The sequence below is a fragment of the Taeniopygia guttata genome, chromosome 1A, assembly GCF_048771995.1.
Source record: "Taeniopygia guttata chromosome 1A, bTaeGut7.mat, whole genome shotgun sequence".
Lineage (NCBI taxonomy): Eukaryota > Metazoa > Chordata > Aves > Passeriformes > Estrildidae > Taeniopygia > Taeniopygia guttata.
Genome location: NC_133025.1, coordinates 19,009,516 through 19,032,460, shown reverse-complemented (window position 1 = coordinate 19,032,460; position 22,945 = coordinate 19,009,516).

Below are 22,945 nucleotides of genomic sequence, written 5' to 3'. Positions count from 1 at the left end.
AGGACTCTTCAATTGTGTCAAGGGGAATCGTTTAGAAAACATATTTTTTTGCTGTGGTTTTATTTACACTCTAAGTTTGGACTGTGACATACAATATTAAAACATTCACTATAATCTTCTGTATAATGAAATTTTGTAATAAATCAATTAATGTCAATAAAGTGATAAACATAAAGAATGTATTTCTTTTATAATGATTTTATAGCACTGATTTCATATATTGGATTAGATGCGATAACTCCTCAGCACAGTTTTCTTAACTCCTGATTAAGAGTCATGTGGAAAGCATTCGTGTAGTTAATGATAAACAAATCTATTCAGAAGGACAGAATGTTTATAGCTAATTTATCAGTGACCTGCAACACAGTGTGAAAATTAGTTATTAGTGATGTGCAATGCACTATGCGCAGGAAACAAGCACAACTATTTTTAGATTCTTATTAATTTGCTGTGATTATAAACGTGTGCCTCTTCAGTAGCTACTGAAGACATATTTTATAGTGTGACTGAGCATTGTTTTTACACTCTCTACTCTCTGTTTTTAATTATAGTACCCTCACATGAGTGTATCTGGAATTAGAGCACTGTAGCTGTAGGCCAGCAATAGCTTAATTGTTCAAGATCCTACATAAACTAATTGTTGCTTGTGATGAGCTTCTTGATTGCATTTTCAGATTGAAGGAAGCAGGAAGTAAATGAGAGGATGCTAAAAATAATTATAATAAAAAGTCAGAAGTTTTCTAAATTAAGTTCCAGAAGGCTATTTAAAATCACTCATATGCTTTTCCATTTAACATTGCCCTTCTTGTAACTTCCATTTGACTATATCAATGCTAGTATATATCTTATGGTGCCTTAAGATATTCAATATTCAGGACAGACACTTCAGACTACTGATTTTGGTCCTGAAAATGAACATATATTTAATTGTCTGGAATTATCTAACACGTTAAATTTAGTTCTTAAATTGCTGAAATTGAGAAAGCAATCAGTTATCACAGAAATTTAAAATTTAACAGAAATACCTAAAAGACTTTTCAAAATATTTAATTGCTAAACAGCCATAAAAATAGATATTTGCTAAATAGCTTGATATCTACATTTTGCCTGTTCTGATAGAACCCATAATATTTACAAAACAATTTTTAAGGCAGGCATCATATTACACCTACTGAGCATTTTGACACTTCAGGCAACACCTGGCATTACAAGATATTTATAAAGCATATTAAAAATGTTTTCCTATGAAAAAGAGATTAGAATTGCACTGAATAAATAGCAATAACTATTTATATTGTTTGGAAGTAATAAAAGATGTGATTCATCACCTACTGAACATGTAAATGAGGTTTTTTCTTGATAATCATGACTGAGAAATGTGTCAAGGGCATTTTTTTGAACAACATTACTGAATGCCAGTTTTTTGAAGATCTCTTAATGTTTTATTTAAAGAACATCACTTCTAATAACTTTGATTATTTGCTGTGAGCCTGTTCTCTTCATTGTCTGAAAAGTTAATTGATTAAAATGACAAATTTTTGTAGCCTTGTGATCAGCATACCTGGCTGTGAATACACATGTTAAAGCACGTAACATAAGACACAATTTTATTTCTGGTCTTACCTAAAAGTAGCATGAAGTCCTTTCCCTCTGCTTTGCTGAAAGCTGTGCGTGAGTTAGAGGGAATGCAACACATACACTAACTAAATTCCACTAAAGAACTACTCAATCATTTGGAGAATACATTAGATACTGTTTACACATAAATATTTTGGAAGACCAAGGCAGTGGCTGTTTCGGGTTAGATGAAATTTGCCGACTACAAATCTGATATTGGTTTTCTACTTGAGTGCTCAGTTTCTTCTGCACAAAAGTCCAAACAGAGCAGGAAATGAAACCCCAGCCATTGTAGTTGTAGAGTAAATTGACAAGCCAGAATGGAATAATGAGAAGAAAAAATACAAGAGTGTTAGTTTGAAGATATTGCATAAACGTCTTATTTTTTGTATGAAATGTAAGAAATTAATATATTTTTTACTATTTGGAAAAGGGAAAGAACTTATTTTTATCTAATTTGTTATTATCAAATAGAAAAGGAAGCAAAAAGACAGGAGACATGCACAGAAAAAGGAGAAGGCACTCCTTATTACAGAAATCTAACATTCATCTCACATAAAGCCCTTGCTGAAACTCCTTATGCAACCATTTATGTGAGCACACTCAACTAAACTAAAATTCAGCATCAGTGGCCTCTCTGCCTTTCTCACCATGGTCTATTAATCTTTCTTCTTTGAAGTGCCTTACTGCTTTATCTAAGGGAATGAATTTGTCACTGACACCCTCAAATGGTTGCCAGTTCCTTTTTCACACAGACCACCTCAATAGCAGTTGTCTTTGGGGTGAATGCTGTGTCCAGCTAGCTGAAGTGTCACCCACTGCCTCATTCTGTACTCTGCATTCTGCTTCTCACAATTCTGAGTTCATTTCCCATGCTTTCATTCTCTCAGATATACTTATCATCAAGTTTTCTCTCCTATCACTACTTTCTGCAAGGTCAGGTTGACCCATTCAATAAATATCAGGATTTAATTTTTTTCCATTTTCCTTTATTTTTTTTATCTCTAGCACATTTGACTGCAAATAAATTTCTATTCATATAATTCACATCACTAGGAAGGCGTAGTCAGTAACTTTTGAGGATCCACATTGGAGCTGTTCATGAACTGCAGCCTGTGGGAAGGACCCACATTATAGCAGGGGAAAAGGAGAGGAAGCATGAGCAGGAAGGAGCTCTTGTGGGCTGCCTACAGCCACCATTAGCCACTTGGACCTGGATGAAATTGATCTGGGGAAAAAAGGAGGAGAGGAAGGTATTTAGTTTTTTCTGTTTCTTGCTATCCAGGTATATTGTAATGAGCAATAAAATAAATTAATTTTTCCAGGATCAAGTCTGTTTTGTCTTTGATGCTGACCTCCAAGTCTTCATCTTGAGCCATGAACCTTTTCACAGTTTTTTTTCCTCTATTTTTTTGAAAATGGGAAATGAGAAAATGGTTGTGGGAGTGTCTGACTGCAAGTCAAGATTATCCATCACATGTGCATATGCCCTGTAATATTTCAGATATGTTTGTTGCCTTTCAACTTGGTTGAAAATGAAGCACAAGTGCTGTTGAAATGGAAGCATGGCTGGATTCAATTTCTCAGCCTATATTGGTGAAAAGATTATTGATCAAAGTCTAAGTCCAAGCCTGACATTGAGTCTTCCTTTCCTTAGTCAAGTTGCTTGCCTTCAACAAAATTGCTACCTTTCAGAGCTTAATCTGTGCTTCATGAAACTTCATTATATACCACTTGCAATATTTTGCTATGTAAGAATGAAAATCCATCACAGAATTCCCTGATATTTGTTTGATCTGTAATATACAACACACCTCCACTGCTGTAAACATGGAAGGACCCTGAGTTGCTCACAGTTGCCAGGTAGATATTTTTCCCTTACAAACGGAGCTGAATAAAACACTACTCCTAAATTCTATGGATTTTTTTTTCCGCATAAGAAAATTGTTAAAATTGTCCTAGAGATGAATGACCTACAGAAATTTTCCTATGTTTTTCTTCCTATTGATTTGGATTTCTGACCAAATGCAGCAAAGGCTTTGGAAGAGATTCTGTCAGCTGAAGAAACCTAAGATGAAGACCTTATTGGGGGATTTGGATTTCATAAGCATATGAACGCTTGAGTGGCCATTGTTAATTATGGATTAAAGTGACTTGAAATTAGTTTCAGTATAGGGTCTTTTGCCAGCTAGAGCCTCATGATCTTGGAGAATGTGAGTGCTTATGCTTTTCAGATGATGGGAAAAGCCAGAAAAGTCTAGGTGCCAAACATGCAGGTTGCATATGACAAACCCCTTATGTTAAATCTTATTTTAGAACCTTCAACGTTTATCACACTGACTGCTCAAAAATAATATTTTTTTTGTTGCTCTCCTCTGAGGAATAGTTCTCCACATTATACAGCTGCAAGGTCTTATGATTAACTTTAAGCACCATAAACTTGCAGCAGGACTAGCATTCATATAGCTAAATTTAGCTATCGTGCTGCTGTTGGTTGCTGATAAGCTAAAATTACATCCTTTTGATTTGTCTGCCATTTAAAAAATATTTTAGAGGATTATTAAGTTCATAATCAGAATTATCACTGTCTCTCCACACTGAATTTAGGTCCTGTGGCTGACATGTGATTTCATACTTGTCTATCTTTGTTTTTATAGACAATATGCTTCATAAATTTAACTCAATGAATTAATGTTAAAAAGAATGACAAAATGCATTCTATTTTTTGAAATGGTAAGAGGTTCTTCAGCATATTTTGTCAGAATAATGGAAAAATATGAAAGAATATTATTAAGTGTCCAGCAATCCTCACCATATGGAAAATAGTAGCAATAGTTCCTATGACATTTTCTGGATGGCTGCTTATCTGTATAAATTAATAATGTGTTTGATAAATACGTGCAAAGAGTTTTCTTGGGCAGAGAATTTCTGGAGTGTGAAACCTGTTTTTACATCTAAACAATTTGCCAGTGATGGACTATCTATCTCTTTCAGACATTTTCATAAATGTAACTCCCTAAGAAATCTCTAGTAAATCATATGAATTTCCATTATTTACTGAGCTAAAAGGAGTCAGCTGCAGATATCCTAAAGGTCAGTCAGCTATTTGCTGTTTCTCTTTTGACCTGTTTGTTTGCCACCTTTCGCAGACAGGGTGATAGCAGACCATGCTGCAGGGACAAGTGATGAACCTGTGAACTCATTAAGATTACCGGGCACATGTTATAGTCTACTATGGAATCTCTGGGATATTGCAGTATTGTCCATGTCTTCTTTTCATTTCAGTGAACAGCCCCAGTTTGTGGAGCTGCTGAAGGGGAAACTCTTGGGAAGAATGTGACAAATTTTTGTCTTTCTGCCACATTGTAGCTTAAGGTGGGATGGCAAAATAAAGAGGCTACGTACAGCCCTGGCAATACACTCTTGCCTAAATTTCCACCTCCTCAGACTTGAATTGAGTCATGCTAAAATTCTAACATAGGAAAAGATGAAAACATTGTGTAAGTTTTGCAAAACATAAAGGAGAAGACTAATGCCCATTTACATGGGAGACTTCCAGGCTGTCTTTCACAGCAGACAGGATTTACTCACTGCAGCTGTGTGCTGCCTTTCAACTTAGAGTAATAGAATCTGTATTAACTCTTTCGAGGTGCTAGAATGGAAAATGTCCATGTCTAAATTATTTCTAAAAGCATCTGAGATTGTACTTAGATTTGATTTGCAAGACTAGAAAATGATTTTTCAGTCTGAACAGGTCTAAATTAAGAGGATGATTTATTTAACATATTTATCCTAGTAATAGTACTTGGTTATAAATAGACAGTAGATTAAGTTACCACTAATAAAAGTTCTAGGCTGAAAAAGGACAAGTAAATTACTTCAGGTAAATAAATTCAGATTTAGCTTTTTTTTTATCTCTGGAAAATAAAGAAGATTACTATTTGCCATTGCTAATGTGGAATTTCTCAAGATATTCTAAATCATAAAACAGTCTAGCACAAGAGTCACCTGACAATAGTCTGCTACCATGTCCTGCATTGAATGTGGGGATAGATTTCACTGGAAAACAATTCTCTCTTTTGTATTGCAGAAACATGTTTTGATAAGTAAGTAAGTAAGTTTTTGGGTCTCATCTTCACTAAATAGAATCATGTTGATGCTGCCCTGGCATGAGTATATCTAAGGTCTGCCTGTGAATCGGAACAAAGAACTCCCTTTACATGGAGAACAACTAAAAGCTCAGAGGAAAGAATTTAGCTGAGTTTAAATACCACAGACATTATATTGAAAATTAGTCTTCTGTGTTCTTTTATGGATTGGTTTAGTTTGGTATTAAGGGGCTTTTTTTAGTGCCAAAGTTTGCTATTCAAATCATTGCCTTAGTGCTGAGGCTATAACTACTCAGATTAAATACTCAGATTAAAAAAAAAGTTATAATTATAGACTGTTGAACTTTAAAGAGTAGATGGGATAAAAATAAAATTAAATTTAGGATTGGTCATGTATATTTTCAGGCTGAAACAGCTAGAAATGTTTATTTACAGAATAATTTATTTAAATTTACAGAAATAGGGAGTTTTCTTCCTAAACTGTGATTTTATGCCATAAAATCTTTAGCATAGGCTTTAAGTGTGGCAGAGCCATCTGTTTTCAATTATAATTTGACAATCTTTGATATGATTTGTAATAAATGCAGGTATCTTAAACAATTTTTTCACCTTAAAACAATCTTATTTGAAGGCCAGTTGTAGATATAATGACCTGTAAATATTATCTGGACACTGTAAAGAGTTTAAAATATCAGAAAGATTTTTTTCTCATTTTCTGTGCTTGGTTTGTGTTATAGTAGAATTTGTAAGTGTATGTGGCCTTTACAGGGAGAAATACATATTTTTAATATATGCTGAATACCAGCTGTTTGCTCCTGCTGCTGCTTTTTGTCTCCAAACTGTCTTTCTCTATCCTTAACTCAGCTGACTAGAGAAAGGTGAGCTCTGAATATTTTATAGCCACATGTTTTTAGAAAACATAAGAAGGCTCCACATGTTATTTGGCTACAATTTCTGTCAAAGTATCCATGTCTTTCAATTATTTTGGTCATCTATCTTATTTTTGTCACACTGCAAATTAGGAACAATATATCTCAGTATGTAGGCAACTTTTTTTTTGTAAAGTCTTGATAAATGAGAGTCCTTTTCCCTCTCATATGGTGTAACGCAACAGATCCTAATTAGGTGAGGAGAAAGATGTTTGCCTTGTTCTATAAAGGCACTCATAGCCACAGCCAAGAGGCAGTGGTTATCAGTGTGAGGAACATGTACAAAACCTGAATTAATTTTGGATCAAAATATAGCTGAAGTATGCTACCTCTGATTTGACCTCACATACATCAGAAACTTAAAGCCACCTGGATTTGAAGCAAGACCTTCAATCTTTCTGCACTTATTCACTAAAAAACTTTAGGAGCACCAAGCCAACAGCCTGTGGTTGGTGGTTAGCATGAGGTCCAGTTGCCACTCTTGATGCCTTGGAGATGATATTCTTTTCAGAAAGTTTTCATAAAGGATTTTTGATTATCTGTAACGTTTTCTGTTCTGTTGGAAGAGAGAACTGGATGATGTGAAGTACATTTAATGAATATGCTATACTAGCAAGTTCAATATGTCCAGATATATTCCTGAATAAAGGAAATGTCCTACACCTATGGCAGTATTTGTATCAGCCACCAAAATGGACAGGTACAGATGAGCTGCTCATGTGCTGCACCATGACTGTCTGGAGGAGTGTGAGTTGGCCCAGGCTAAAAGCTTACCAGGGCTGTTTACTGGCAGTCAGTTCAACTCAGCCAGTGTGGAGCATGTGCAGGTGCACAGGGTCTGCTCTTGCATTCAGTTCTACCTCCCTCATGTTCTCCAAAATATTCAGCTCACTTATCAACTTGTGGCACAGCTCGCTGTGGCCGTGTAGCAGCTTCTTCCTCTGCTTGCCAATTCGACTGCACTGAACCACAACAGAAGCCACTTGACAGAAGGAATCTGTAATTTATGGATTTTTGCTGTCAGTGGATTCTCAGCTCTAACATCTTCATTGACAATGTAAAATGGAGATGCACAGCTATTTTTCTAATGGTGTAGGGTCAAAAGGCAACTCAGGGCAATGAACTGAATTGTAAGTGAGGTGTCTCAGATATCATTTGTTGCTCCTTTCGTCTATACCTGGATTCAGGCATACTTATTTTTTTTGCAAGGGTTTTTTTTTCTTTTTTTTTTTTTTTTTTTGTCTGAAGAGTACAATAGATGAGTCAGACAACATTATATCCACCATTGTTACAGCTGAGTAAATCCCTACAGGTGAGCAGCAAATTGACCTCTGGTACTCTGAGCTTTGGACCAGTGTTTTGTTCTTGTGTATCCATGTCATGCTTGAATTTGTTATTAAGTTTAAAAAACTGCATCTGACTGGTGTATGGCCAACCTTTGTAAACGAGGCCTTTTATTCAGCCTCAAGTTACTCTTTTATCACTACTAAAAGTTTGAAGTTTTATTTATCTACAGTGAGACACCTCAGAGTGAATGTTTTCCTGATGGTCAGGTAAAGTTCCATCTCAGCTTCCTCCCTCCATCTGGGATTTTACCTTGTTCTTTCATTCCCTTTGATTCCTCTGCTTATCTTCTTAATTAGTTGTGCTTCAGGTGAATGCAAGCTGAAGATGCTTCCCCTCTGGGAGTGCTATTCTGTCACTGGATCAGGTGCAGATGGCAGAGCTCTTGTTAACTTAATTGATTATTAAAATGCTGACATATGGAAGGAATTGCTTTCTTTCACTTTTCAGCTTGGGGAAATTGTCATGCTATGTGAATAAACAACTTAGGAAGTTCTTGAAAATAAAGAGTTATCAATTTGTTAGAAGGATGCTTTTGGTCTCCTTATGAGTTCTCACCTCTCTAAAAATTGGAAGTTAGCACTTGTTACTACCATGTGGAATTACATTTCTTATAAGTTATGCATGAAAGAAGTTTGTCTGCAGAATTAAAGATCTGTCCTCAGTGTAGTTGGATCCTATGAAGAAAACAAACAAACAAAAAAAATTATAGATATAGAAGTAGTCCAGGGAACACAAGAAAGTTGGAGAGGAGATATTGTAGACAGAACATGTTTATTTTGATACATATTATATTGTCTGAAGTTTGTGCTTCCTTATTGCTATTGCAACATTCTGATTTTCCTTACTGTGTTTATAGCCAAACTGACTAAAACTGTCATAAAGAGGTTCATTGGAACCTGAATGTGTTGAGATTGCATTCATCCAGCTTTCATTTCTGGATATGTACCTTTTCTCACATTACACATATATGAAGTACGACATCATTAGGACAGTTCATGGACTATCCTCGTGCACACACCAGGACAAATTGAATGCAGCATCTTTCTCTGATGTCAGCTTGGATCACTCGTGTATGGAATTTTCTATGAGCTTCACACTTTTTGTCATGTTGCCTCTCATACTTAGGAAGAACTTTCTGCAATACTCAAAAAACCACCACCTTCTTTAAATTATTAGTGAAAATTTTCTTGTGAGAAATCTAATAGCCATTAACCTCTCAGAGAACTGATGTTGGGGTTATTATGCTGAGATTTGTCTTGTTTTTATCACAAATTTGATATTGGAGAACCAGACTGTAAATTCTTTGGGGTGGAAAACAAACTCTTTCATCTGTAGGTTTTACAAGACTTGATGTAGGAGGATCCTAGTCACGTGGTATTGCAAGAACATACAGCTTTCATCTTCTGTGGGCAAATGAATAAGAAAATCTGCTCCCAGTGTCTTTCTTTTTTTCCTAGTACCTAATAATTAAACAAAACAGATACATTTAAATTGAAAATTCCCATCCAGTTTTTACTTTGCTGTATAAGGCAGCATGCCCATGTATGTTTGTGTAGTGATTTTAAACTGTGTTGATACTAGGTGAATGGAAAGGGAACCTAACAGTGCCATGTTTTTCTTATTCTTGCTGAAGGCCACAATGAAGACTTCCCAAAGACTTCTCTAGACCAAACTGAACACTTGCAGCCCTCTCAGACTCTTTTCATAGTTGAGATGCTCCAGCTCACTGGTCGTCTTCATGAAAGTTTCCCATAACTGCTCACTGGAAAGTTCCTGCTTGAAGGTGAATATCATACAGATAATAAATACTGTTATAATAGGAGTAAATGAGTAACAGTGTTGACTATTACTCAGGTACTTTTAGAGCTGTCATATATTCTCTGAGAACCTTAAACCCTGGTGATTTCTCTTTATCTACTGATGGTTGTTAAATGCGAAATATAAAATTTAAGACGTGTGGTTTCCTTCACTATTTCTTCCTGAGAAGTACTGAAGAAGACATAAAACAATTTAAAAAATGAATTCTGCAAAGCTACCCAGACTGTCCAGCTCTCCTGGGCCAATGGACAGGAGCTGTTGGCAGAGGTTCCAATAGAGGCTGGCCAGGGAAATTGAGGCCCACTATTATACTCGGGATCCTAACCCATGCAAAGAATTATTAGTTTCATTCTAAAAACTGTTGCTATGAAAGAATTTAGTGTACACATTCCATGATATCAGAATATTCAAACTGAAAGCACACTTACACAGTGCTGTAGGTGCACTGCAGGTAGCCTCAGGGTATGACAACAGTCCGTATCTGTGAAGAACGTAAGCAGTACACATGCAAACAGTTGGTTTGCAAACAAAGCTAAAAGAGCTTTGTTTTCTAATGATACAGCACAATCTGAAATGTAGCATAATTAGATATTTGAGGAATCTTCCTCTCTGTTTAGAGTGGACTCTTTATCATTGAGTTTAGTGTGATTAGTGTAAGACTTATGTTCTGCTGGAACTAATCCTTGTTTTTTTAGCAATGAAAACTCAGTCTCCTCCATGTATTTAAAAATAATTAAGGTTTTTTTTGGCACTGAAATTTGAAAATAAATTCAACATGTATAATAGATGAATTTTTATGCAGTTTAGTTTAATATTTATGCAGCTTGAAAATGATTATATTTTTGATATATAGGTCTTTTCGGTGTGGTTACAGATTGAACTGTGAATGTTTTGCTATCATTTACAAGAAGTTCTGGTTGCCTATTCTTTCTGGAGAAGAATAAATACATCTGTTTTGAAGAGGGGAGGAAAGGAAGTACCCTACCCAGAATCATGCAGCAAATCAATTATGAGTAGGGAATTGACCAAGCCCATAACTGAGAAGAATGCTCACACTACATATTTAATAACTGATCTTTTTTTCAGCTAATGGATTAGATCTGGTACTTATGGATGCATGGAATAAATCTGTATAAATTATTCCTGACAGTAAGAGGATATGAGTGTGGCCAAAGGCAAAAAAACCCCAAAACTCAAAACCTTTCAAGGGAAGCAAGGAAGGGTGGGAAAAGCTTCCTCAAGCTGAAAAACTTGTCACATATAGTATGCATGTAGTGAGAAAAGTGGCAAAAATATTTAGTGTTGGATATGATTCACAATGGAGTATATTCATGGTTTTCATAGAAGACAGATGCACATTAAGCAAAATAGGCATGCATGATAGTGATTAAAAAGATGCTGATAAGTATTTTGTATATTCTGTGGAAACGCACTGCTGTCATTGTTCTTGTATCTCACCTCTCTTTCCAGGTTTGCTTAAATGAGTGTCTTGTATGAGATGTATGCTTCCATTTATGTGGAAGTTAGTGAATAATCAAATTTACTTGACACATCTAGCCTCTTAACAACTTTAGCTTTCCAGCAGCATAACATGATACCTATGAATTTACTTATTAGACATTAAATGGCTTTCTCTCTGCTTCAATATATGGAAATAATGTTCTAACTTCACAAAAAAGCTGTTTTCCTGTTTTCTTCAAGTGTTAACCATGTATTGTTAGAAGTTCAAACATGTATTACATTGTTTCTTTTTGTAATCAGAATTAAAGTAAAAGGTGCTAGTGAGTTTCATTTCTGATGACTGGCTAGATTTTAGGAAAAAATAAAAAACATACAATTTAGAACTTTTAAAATGTATCATTTCATATAATGAATATATAATGAGTAAAATCAGTAAAAAAATTGTTGCTCTTTCATCTATCATCTATCTATCTATACACATAATTGTTTCTTTCCCTTTACTGTTAAAACTCTAGTAACTTTTGTATCAGTCTTTTTATTCCTGGGGCCATGTGCTACATTCCTATTCATACAAACTCTGAAAGACAGAGTCCATTTCCCTCTCAGTTTAAACTAGTATGTATATCTTCATTTTCATGTTCATCACAGGGATCTTGATATTTAATTCTTGAGGTACCTTTTTAAAGAAGCTTATTTATGTTTATATCCTCAGATTAAAAGCATTTTCTGAAATCATGAGTTGCTGGGCTACCTTTACTAAGAGAACAGGATTTTCCTGAAAGGCTGGCAACAGGACCAGAAGGCAACACCAAAAAGAGATGGAGGAATGTGGGAATGAAGTACAGAAGGAAGTGCCAGGGGAAAACAGCTGCTAGATGGGGCTTCAAGGGAAAGATGAAAAGACTGACAGATGTGCTGCACTTGTCATGATTCAGAAAGCCCTCCATGGACTGAAATACAGCACTCACCTGCTTAATAAGGTCAGACTGCAACTCTGCATGCTTTCTTTTCTTTTGATAAGACTCAGTGTACCTGGATCTACCCCTCTGCCACATCCATCCTCTTCTTTTCCATTATGTTTGAACATGTCACATGTGACCACAGTTCTCTGGCTACAGAAAGCAGAACACAACTTTCCCAGGCATTGTTCAGGGGAAGGCTGTGACAAAATCAGAGAAAAGAATGATAAACAATTCTTGTCTTCACTTGCTGCACCCGTTGTAGTGCACCTGTGGAATGTGTTATGGAGATTTCTTTACCAATGGATGATTTCTTAATTGGCCAATGGTGATAGTGTTTGGATTTCAAAGACCAATCTGGTCTGTCTGTATCGGACTGTCTGTGAGGGCAATGAATTTCTTAATAAATATTGTATAGTACAGTACAATAAAGAGATTGATCAGCCTTCTGGAATCATGGAGTCAATGCTAATGATTACCTGGCAGGGATCCATGCTATGGTATGTTACAGTCTCAGACCATAGTTTCACCAGAAAACAAAATTAAATGATGACATGTAACTAATTATTTTGCTTTTTCTTTTTGTTTGTTTTCTTTCTTTCTGGTATGCTAGGGTTTGAATGACAACCTCTGTTACTTGTCTCCATTTTTTTTTCATTATATTTTAATAAAATTGTCTCTTTTTGTCCATAACAGAATTGACTTTTACATTACTGTCCTGTTTTCAGCTAGGGTAGAGAAAATTTCTTCTCTGTAGCTGTTACAGTGTTATATTTGGTATTTGTATTGAAAACACACTGATGTTTTGGTTTTTTGCTAAGTCATGACTAGCAAGTATCCTACTTTGTATAAATAGTGAATGCTTATATACTTCTGAGAAGTATGAGATGTTTTTATTTTGGAGATGGTTTCTAAACTACAGAATTAAAATATTGTTGTAAGGTTCTCATCAATCTAATGCATCAGTTAAAAAAGAGTTTTATACATATAGTATGAACAGTCTTTTCAGTTATGGCTTGGTCAATTCCCTGCTCATAATTGATTCGCTGCATGTTTCTGGGTAGGGTATCTCCTTTCCTCTCCTCTTCAAAACATGTAATTTTATAAATTTTTTTTTTTTTTTTTTTTTTTTTTGCAAAGCACTTTAGCTCTCTTAAATAGAGAAGTTGCATTTTTATTCATTTTTTCATGATGGCCTTTTTTTTTAAACAACAGATTTTAATTTCAAACATACTCTTCTTCTTCTAAGTATATAAACATTTAAAAACTGACCAATAGATATAGATTACTACAAGTTGAAATATTGGAATAGCTAATCACTCTTCAAAGGAATTTCTAGAACAAGAAATTTAATACAGTTTAGCTAGGGAAGTTTCAGTGTATCAAATTCTCACAAAATGAAATAAGGAAATGGTGGTGAGGGCAAGAGGAGTAGTTAATTCCTTTTCTGAAGAAAATTTGGGAAAGTTCTTCCTCTTCATTTGTAATACATGGAGCAGCTAAATATTTCCTCTAATTTTGGCAGATTGTAAAACCATTCTTACTGCAACTATTTGCTGTCACACTACAACACGAAATAACTCATGCACTCACACTAAAATCAAAAGAGTAAAAGGAAGTAACTTTTATTTCTGACCTCACAATACGTAGAATTCTAAAAGGGACAGTGGATTGGAGGAAGAAATTGTTGCTTCTCTAACTATACTGGTCAAACAGTCTATCAATTCTCTCCTCCCACAAAGAAGACTGCAAAACAATCATTATTTACATGATAGTGTGTGAGAACTCCAGTAGAAATATGTAAACATCAGAAGGTATAGACAACTTTTAAAGGAACTTTAAAACTTTTAAAAGAACAGGGCAACAATTTTCAGTAAAAAACTGAATCTCCAAAGTTTACTTGCTGAATAAATTGTATGAATTCCATCTCTGAAAGCTTTCTCATGGTGTAGCTTCATATTCTGAAGCCCTTTAGTCCTTTGTGTACCATGTCTTACCATTTTCTCCAGTTCATGCTCTCCCATTTGGGATGGTGTTCCCTCAAAACATGTAGTCACTTCCCCCCCCGTGAGACAAATAGACTTCAGCTTGGTGTACAATATCCAGAGCCAGATTCGTGCCTTGCATAGTCTCTTCTCATTAGTGGGAAAACAGTTTTTGATAAGAAATTTATGGAAGTACTTTAATACCTCTGTATAAGAGTGCAGATCTGTCTGTTATAAAAAGTTATATAAAAAAAATTATTTTCTAAGGAGCTATGTATATTGAAGTTATAAGGATAGGTTTTATGTTTAATAATATGCTCATTTATATATAAAAAAAGTAGATCAATAAAAGTAACTTACCATAGTAGTTTGATGTTTGTCATGCATGCAGAGCAGAAAATGTGATAAGGTTCTGGCACAGTGACTTTGTGACACTGTTTATTTTTTTAACTCAAGAAAAGAATACTTTGATTTCTCTCAGAAATGAACCCTTTCCTGAGTTTTTAGACATAATATGCTAACTTGTGTGCATTTATAAACATATGTTTGAGCTTGTGAGGTATCTTTCAAAGAAGAGGTATACTCAGGGGTAGCTTACAGACAGATTCTCTGGAGAAGGATTGAAATGGATGTGTCAAATTTAGAATAAAGACTACCATTTTTACACCTTTTGTTAATGCTACCCATATTTATTCCAGGACATAAAATTGTTACAAACCAGTGGAAATTATAAGTATGCGCCTGCCCAATATTATTTCTATGTAAAAGTAGTATCCACACCAGAGTAATATATACAGTGTGTATCTACACTTTTATAATAGTTTGAAATGAAAGTAGGTTGAATATTAAGATGCAATGGCTTGTTTTCAGACTACCAACCAACAAAACACCAATTTATTTTGGAGAGAATCAATATCTTACTTGGCCAGCATGTGTGTGTACATGTGTGGGTGTGGGTGTTCAATTTTGTTCTGATGGCTTATCATTTTTTCTCTGATTAACCTCAGTCAGCTAAGTTCTGTCTTTGCACCTAGATGCCTCTAGACAAAGAATGCAAGATTTTTTTTTTTGCTTTTAGTCTTACTGATACAAAGCAAGAAACTTCATGGATTTTACCCTGTATATAGGAAAATCATGCAGTATGCAGCTTTGAAGAGATGACATGTAGCTACAGCTCTCCTGTACATACCACTGGCTCTAGCAGTTGCTTTGTCATATATTATGTCTGATTTGCAGTGTGGAGTTGTAGGATTTTTGTAGTCCTTAATTTTTCTTTCAAAGTGTGACTGGGGCAGGGTAGAGAGAAGTGCTAAAGGCAGGTGGCATTTTAGGAAAAGGGAAAGCAATAAAGCAGCAGTGCCCCTGCCAGGTGGGCAGCACAGCTCCTCCAGGGTCCCTTTGCATGGCTGCCTGCCAAACCACAGCCTCTCCAGACTGCCCCAGGCCTGGGTCACAGAAAAGGAAAAAGGCATAGATTATGTCTTATGGAGAACATCTCCACACACACAGGATTGCTCCCAGGGCTGTCACAGGGAGTGATTGGCCCATAAGAGGCTCATCCACACAAACATGAAGGAACACAATTGTGCAGTGGCTGGGAAAACAACAACAGCCCAGTCAGAGGTAGGAGCATTGTGCCCTGGCTCCTTCCAGGAGAGCTTCAGCACTGACTGTGAAACACTTCAAGAGAAGTCAGCAAGAGCAGACCTTAGGAGGACTATGCAGATTGAGTGACATTAGAGGATACAGTGAAGAGCATTTAGGGATTGTTCAAAGATTAGTATGGGTTGTTCAAGGGAAGGACCTAAAGGTGAAGAAAGAGAGGGATGAAGGTGATTAGGGTAGGATCAGGCAAGGGAAAGTAGAAGGATAAGAGGTTAAAAGGGTCTGGATGTGTTTAAACTGGACTTGTTGGTACCCTTGTCTCACAGTGTCCTGCTCTCAGTCCCTGCCATCTGACCTGTGGCTCAGTAAACTCCATTTCTGCTTTCCTGGGTGAGGGGGTGCATCCATTCCATGTGCATCTTGGTATTAGGTGTTGAGGTGTCAGTAACTGCAGTTGGAACATCTTTCAAAGGGCTGGGGCTTCTGGGACCAGCACCTGGAGTGAGGATATGCATATCTGGTGTGGTTGCTGGTAGATATCAAGCTAGATAGCTCCCAAGTGGATTAAGTAGCTTGGTAGCCATACTTTGAAGTGCTTGTTAGTCTAGGACAGATATGTGTATGTGTCTGGGGAGAGGCTGACTGCTGGAAGGACAGGTACATGCCAGCTACTGGGGAGACTGTAGAGTCTGGGAATTGCTCAAGACACTTATTTGTATGCACCTGTGTGATGTTTGCAGAGTTGACATGATTTTATGTAAGTCTATCCTTTTCTTCGTATCCTTTTCTGAACATACTAACTCACATATTTGTGTGTACAGCATATAACCCAGCCATACAGTTCTTTCGCAAAATATTTTTTGCTAGACTTGGAGGCCTAAATACTTCTGCCATCACAAGTCTTCCCATTTTCTCTATTGATTATATTAATCTTTCTCTGTATCTGTTCAGATTTCAATATATCTTTTCTGACCATTAGTCTTTCCAGCTGCACTGGTACCAGCTGAGGCGTCATCAGTGCTTGCACAAGGCACTGAACTTTGAATTGGTCTTTTTATGGAGTCACCAGGTGATGATGTCAAATATGTACTCTTTTCAACATACACCCCTGCTCCACCCCCCCAGTTCCTAATCAAAAATGCACCATTATATTCGCCAAGAAGATAGCTGGTAAAATATTCTTCCACTAATAAACTGAAAATAGCTGAAATTGTTGCAGATTACAATACACATTTTAAAAAAATTATGTTAGAAAAGTAAAAAAAATCAGTTTTAAAATGATAATTCAAGCATGCTACAAATTTTTTTAATGTTTCTAACAACCAAATAGAAGCATCGTGTTGTACCGCTTGCATTATTTTTCAGTGTCAACCAAGATGAATGAAATCTTGCCTCTACTACCAAAGAAACTTCAGAGTTAAAAAAATAAAGAAAAAGAAGAAGGTTATATGAAGATATTTTTCTTATTTAAAATACCTTAATAAAAATGAATTTTGTTGTTTTTTTCCCTGCATATATGAAGATTTTGTCTGCTGCACAGCCTGTGGAATATCTTGATTCCCATTAGAAGTAGAGATCTTCTTTTGGGAGTCTGGGTCCCAAGAACAAGCATCCAGCTACTGAGCATGCAGTTTTGAGGGAAATTAGTTGGTGAAGAGGTCAAGGTTCCAGTGGGGCCGTAGAGAACTATTGGTAGAGAACTCCAAGTGGGCATCACAGGTTGATAAAGCTGGTCATTGCACAAATAATAGTTACCATACAATGCTAGTATTTCAAATTCTTATGGGTTCCACCAGAGATTGCTTTTTTCCAAATCACATGTGATTTATTTGCTCTCATTTTTCAGTAATTTCCAACTACAGCTTATTGACATCAGAACATATGTATTGATATATTTTAATATTAAAAATTACCTTATAAGATAGGTGGCTTATTTTCTTTGCTAGACCAAAAAAAAAAAAAAGTTAAGAAATTAATTCTTCATTTTAAGTATTACTAGAGGGCAAAGAGGAAGCTTTTTGAACCTCTAACTAAAGCTATTTTTAGGAATTGGAATTCTTTTGTTTAATATATAATAATACTAAGTGTGAACTTGTACTTAGTAAGAGATGCTTCAGAAAAACTTTTGACATACTTTTATATGAAGATTCTTTCCTGTGAGAAAAGACTGTAAGAACTTTTCAAAGCTCTCATCAGCTAAATAAGGGCTAACATGTACCACTCAAAAGAGAAGAGAAAACAGTCTGTTCATCTAACACATCCTACTGCAAACTGACAGTCAGAGAAGCAACTGAGAGAGTGACAGAAGAAACCTTTGTTCTAATCCTCCCAGTTCCAAAGTACAGAAAAGAATGGCTATACCTCAGATGAGAGGAGTTAACTTATTGCTGCTCCTTTCTCAGAACACAGGTAAAGGAAAGCTGTCAATTCTCCTTACAGCTCCTTTTTGGGTGCCTAAATTGCATTCAGCTCAATTCTAGCTCCCTGAAACTAGAAGCTATTCACTACAAGAAAAGTCATACTCTTTTAGAAAAATATAGAACATTTTCCCCTCCTTGTTTCTATCTGTTTAAAGAAGAAATAAAGTGAATGAAAGGCTGGAGAGAAAATAGTGATAGAAGGGGGAAAAACTTAGGAGGAGAGAGTTATAACAGAATAAGAAACCATGCTCTCTCCATTTACAGGAATACATGAGAAACATAAAAATGCAACAACTTTTTAATTTGACTTCAAACCTTTTTAAGTGCTCAGTTATGAATTGGAGTTTGTGAGAGGTATTAATCATCAGCTGTCCTTGCTGAAACCTCTTCAGTTTGATGACTTTAAAAATGTTTCCTTATGTTTTTGGAAGAAGTAAAACCTATTGCTTCAAAGGTGCCACAGTGTGAAGACTTGCTACTCCACATCAGATCTACATCTGCCTAAGCCATCTTTACATATATGGAGTAGTACATGTCCTAAGAAACTGTGATTATTTTTCTTTGAGTTGGCACATGGCTACACCAGTTCTAATATACTCTTAGTTAATTTTTGTGTTTTTAGCATTGTATGCTAGGCTGGAGTTTGTGCATAATATTTTCTAAATCGCATTTCAATTGCAAAAAATAAAATTATGCGCAATTTTAATTATGCAGAGATGTAGCATATTTTTCTTGCCTGCTTGAACTCTACATTTATTCAGGTACATTAACTGTAATTACTGTACTGGCTTCTCATACCAAAATATCACAAAACTATGGTTAGGATTTAATAATGTATAAATAATCCTTTCAGCAGACACATCATATGAAAACAGAATTCCATGTGATACTCTAGTATTCTTTGCAGCCAGAATACGTGTTTCCATTGCAAGAGTCTTACTTTTGGTTTCCCTAGAAACCTTTTGCTTTTGAATATAATTTCATTATTAATAGACTCTTAATGTGTTTTGTTTTGCAGTTTTGGGTCAGTTTTACAAATGCCAGCCAGTTCTGAATTTTGCAGTTAAATTTCCCTAATGAATTTCCTTTCTACATCTGCTGCCTTAAAAAGTAGAAGGAGATCTAAAATACTAAGTCAATAGTCCTCTTGAAGCTGGATAGGCAGCCTCACCAGCCAAATTTGATGTACTTTCAAGGTAAAGTAGCTTCATGAACAGTCTGACCTATTGTTCTCTTATTCTGCTTGGCCTCCCTCTCTGTCATCTGAATTTTTTGTGTCTGTGTGTTTGTGTGTTTATATAGACATATCTGACCTTCAGCTGGAGATTAACTGAGGAGGAAATCCAGCATGCAAGATTGCAAGTGTTTGGTTTCAGTTTTCTGTGGATGATTCCAATTGTAGCTTTTCTTTAGTATGGAATAGTTTCTTATTTTAATTCATAAATTAAAGAAAAGTTCAGTTCTTGGGAACATTTGGTCCTTCCAACAGCTAATCTGAGCAAATAAGATTTGTCAAAGCAAAGTGTCATTTCTCAGTCTAAATATAGTCTTTTCACAATTTCTAAGAGAAATGCCTTTATTGCATCAACTGGGTATGCATTACTGTTATTACCGGGCATTGTGTATAACTTGGCAAAAGGAGTGGTCCATTCCCTGGAGCAGAATGTGACCCAGCTCCACACAGCTGGCCTAGAAGGGGTTAAACAGCTGTAGCTCAGTGAAACATGCTTCCTGCCTAAAACTGAGCTAAACTACTGTTGAGTTCAAATCTCAAGAACAAATGCTCGTGCATTGATACTGGGCCTTCGACTCCACTAACTGCAGAGTAGATCGGAATGTCTGTTGGACACATCAGCAAATAAAGCAGAAAAGAGAGATGTGATAGAATGCAAAATTAATTTTTTTAATGCCTTTCAGAAAAGAAGTTTGTAGAGCAAAGCAGACTGTCTCAAATTTATTTTTTTCCTTATAGCTATAATTGGAATTAAATTTTAGATTATTGATAAATAAAAATTAGAATTCTTTAGTGTTCTTGCTCAAATAAAATGCAGTTACATCTTTTTGACAGATGTAGTGAAACAGAGTTGAGAAGTAATCATGCTCATTATGCAGCTGCTCTTCCAGAATGTGGTTCTACTTTTTGACCACTAGGGCTCCCCATGAGGGCTTTAGAGACACAGTATGGCATATATGGTTTGGATGTTAACATAGTCTAATATATCAGGGAAAAAAAAGTGATTATTTTGGAGTCTATTTATAATCTTATAAATAGACTTATATTGGATTCAGAATAAGTCTGAGTTCTATTTTGATTTAATTGGCTTCTTTTGCCCCTTCCTGCAATTGTTAAAATTTTATGAGGAACTAAGTGAATTTAGGATGCATGCCTCCCTTTTGAAATCTACAGATGCTGCTTTGTCATCCATTCAAAACAACGCTTGCCATGCCCTTGTTTTTATAAAAAACAATTTAAGTATTTACAGTAGAGAAATTACATGACCTTGAAAGATGATCACCTTTTACGGAAAAGGAGAATATTCCCTTATCACTCACTGACCAATTAATCTACACACTTTCACATACTGTATTAAAAGCTTCTAGCAGCATTTAATGTATTCACCTTCTCTTAATAAATGTGTTACAGAGAGGACTTTTTGTTTAACTGGAATGATAAACATGCCACTGGATAAAACACAGGAGAAGTTTCAGCTCATTTATCTTCAACCACCTAAAATTTTGATGTCTAATCTGCACAATTTGTCTAGGTTTCCTATATAGCTAAGAGCTAAAAAAAAAAAAAATATTTGAGATAATTATTTTTATCAGATAAAACGTGTCTCAGGTGAGATAGACTGATTTCTGGACATACAGATGTATTTTTTTTCCTTTTCTGTTTAACAGAGGGAGTCTACATGAGCAACTTAAACTAGACATAGAACAACTTAAACTAGACATAGAACTTTTGGCAAACTGAAATAAGATGATGCTAATTTTAGGCATGCATCTTGAATTAATTTTGGTATATCAACTAGACAGAATTTCTACCCTGTAAATAGTGCTCTGTTGCTGTGTAGGAAAAATCATTTCTTAAAGGATGGCAAATTTGCAAGAAAGGCCAAAGTGAGGAAAAGGGGAAGGGGAGAGCATGACTTTAAAAAAATAGAGAATTAAATAAGCCATTCTATTTCCCCTTGTTCTCTCCATTTCCTGAGACAGAGTGCTCTGTACTTCAGCTGTGCTTTGCCCAATATGAATTCTGTGATTTCCCACAAGGGAGCTATGGTCAGCAGGAGAGCCAAAGTGATGTGAAGCAAGAGGCCCAAGAGCAGTTGAAAGGTCACTGTTACACACATGCAAATGCTTTGTACCACTCTGACTACTTTTATTGATTTGGAATACATCAGAGATTCATGAAAATGTTGGGTTCTCTCTCTGGAATGGTTTGGTGCAAAACATGCTCAATCTCTTATCAGTTTGCTTCACTTTTAAAGACTTCAAAATTCTGTTAGAAGTTTCTTTTTTACCTCTTAAATTTCTAGATGCTTAAAATGTACCTCAAGATGCTTTAGGATGCTTAAAACTTCATTCATGGCAGAGGTTTGAACTTCTTCCAAATACCAGCATGAGAGACAGTAAGGGGAGCTGTGGTAACATTTCTTTTTCATTTACTAGGGGAAATGTCAAAGTATTCAGACAAAATTTCAGACTGAAACATCAAGAAAAAGAAAACTGAAGTGGAAGCTGCTAGTATAATCAGTAAGCATTAATAATGTGTAGAAATGAATAAGCATTAGTCAATTTAAGGAACAAGCTTTTACACAATGAATGTATAACAGAAAATCTCATCAGAGTGAATAATTGCCTAATTTTTAAAGAAGTTGTGTGTTAAATCCAGACTATGTGTTCCTTGCAAGCTTTTATTCTGCAGAGAATGAAAGAATGCTTAGGAAACATGGAAAAAGATCCTGATTTTCTCTCTTTTAATGTATCTTACCTTTTTAGTTTTATCAAAGATGAGAAAATCCATATATGATCCTTAGGCACCTAAATCAGGGTTTTACCACTTTATTACACGTAATGAATTTAGTCAGGAGGATTTCTATACACCTAATGTTCTCGGCAAAGAATAGCTTTAATAAACTAAATTTCAAAAGAAGACACAGCTTTTCTTTGCTATATCTCTTATAGAAACCTGACCTGGACACTAGCAAAATGCCAGAAAACTTGAAATGGTAATGAAATCTGGCTGCTTGCCAGTGCCACTGACTCTATTCAGAGCAATGCTAAATCTTATGTAGGAGCCCATGGCACAGTGACAGAATTACTTTCAGTTTGGCAAGAACAGTTTAAACAGACCTGTGGACTGAGACTACAGGTGCACAAGAGAAGTGTAAACAACTTGACTTCAAGAATCCCAGCTGAATAACATATCATGTTCTACTACAGTTACAATGAATGTAACCTTCACAAAGGATAAAAGCCACAGAGGAGGTGGCATGTTTCTCATTTCTTTGTGCATCAAATGCAGAGAAGGAAAAAAGCCCCAAAGCCCTCTTCTCTCTTCCACTCTTGCACATATACACCCACAACAACAATGGGAAAAAAAACCCGCTTATGCAAACTTTCCTAATTTGCGCTGGTAATTAAAATATTCTTCTATTAAAATAAAACTGACTCCAGGGACAAAAAAAATAT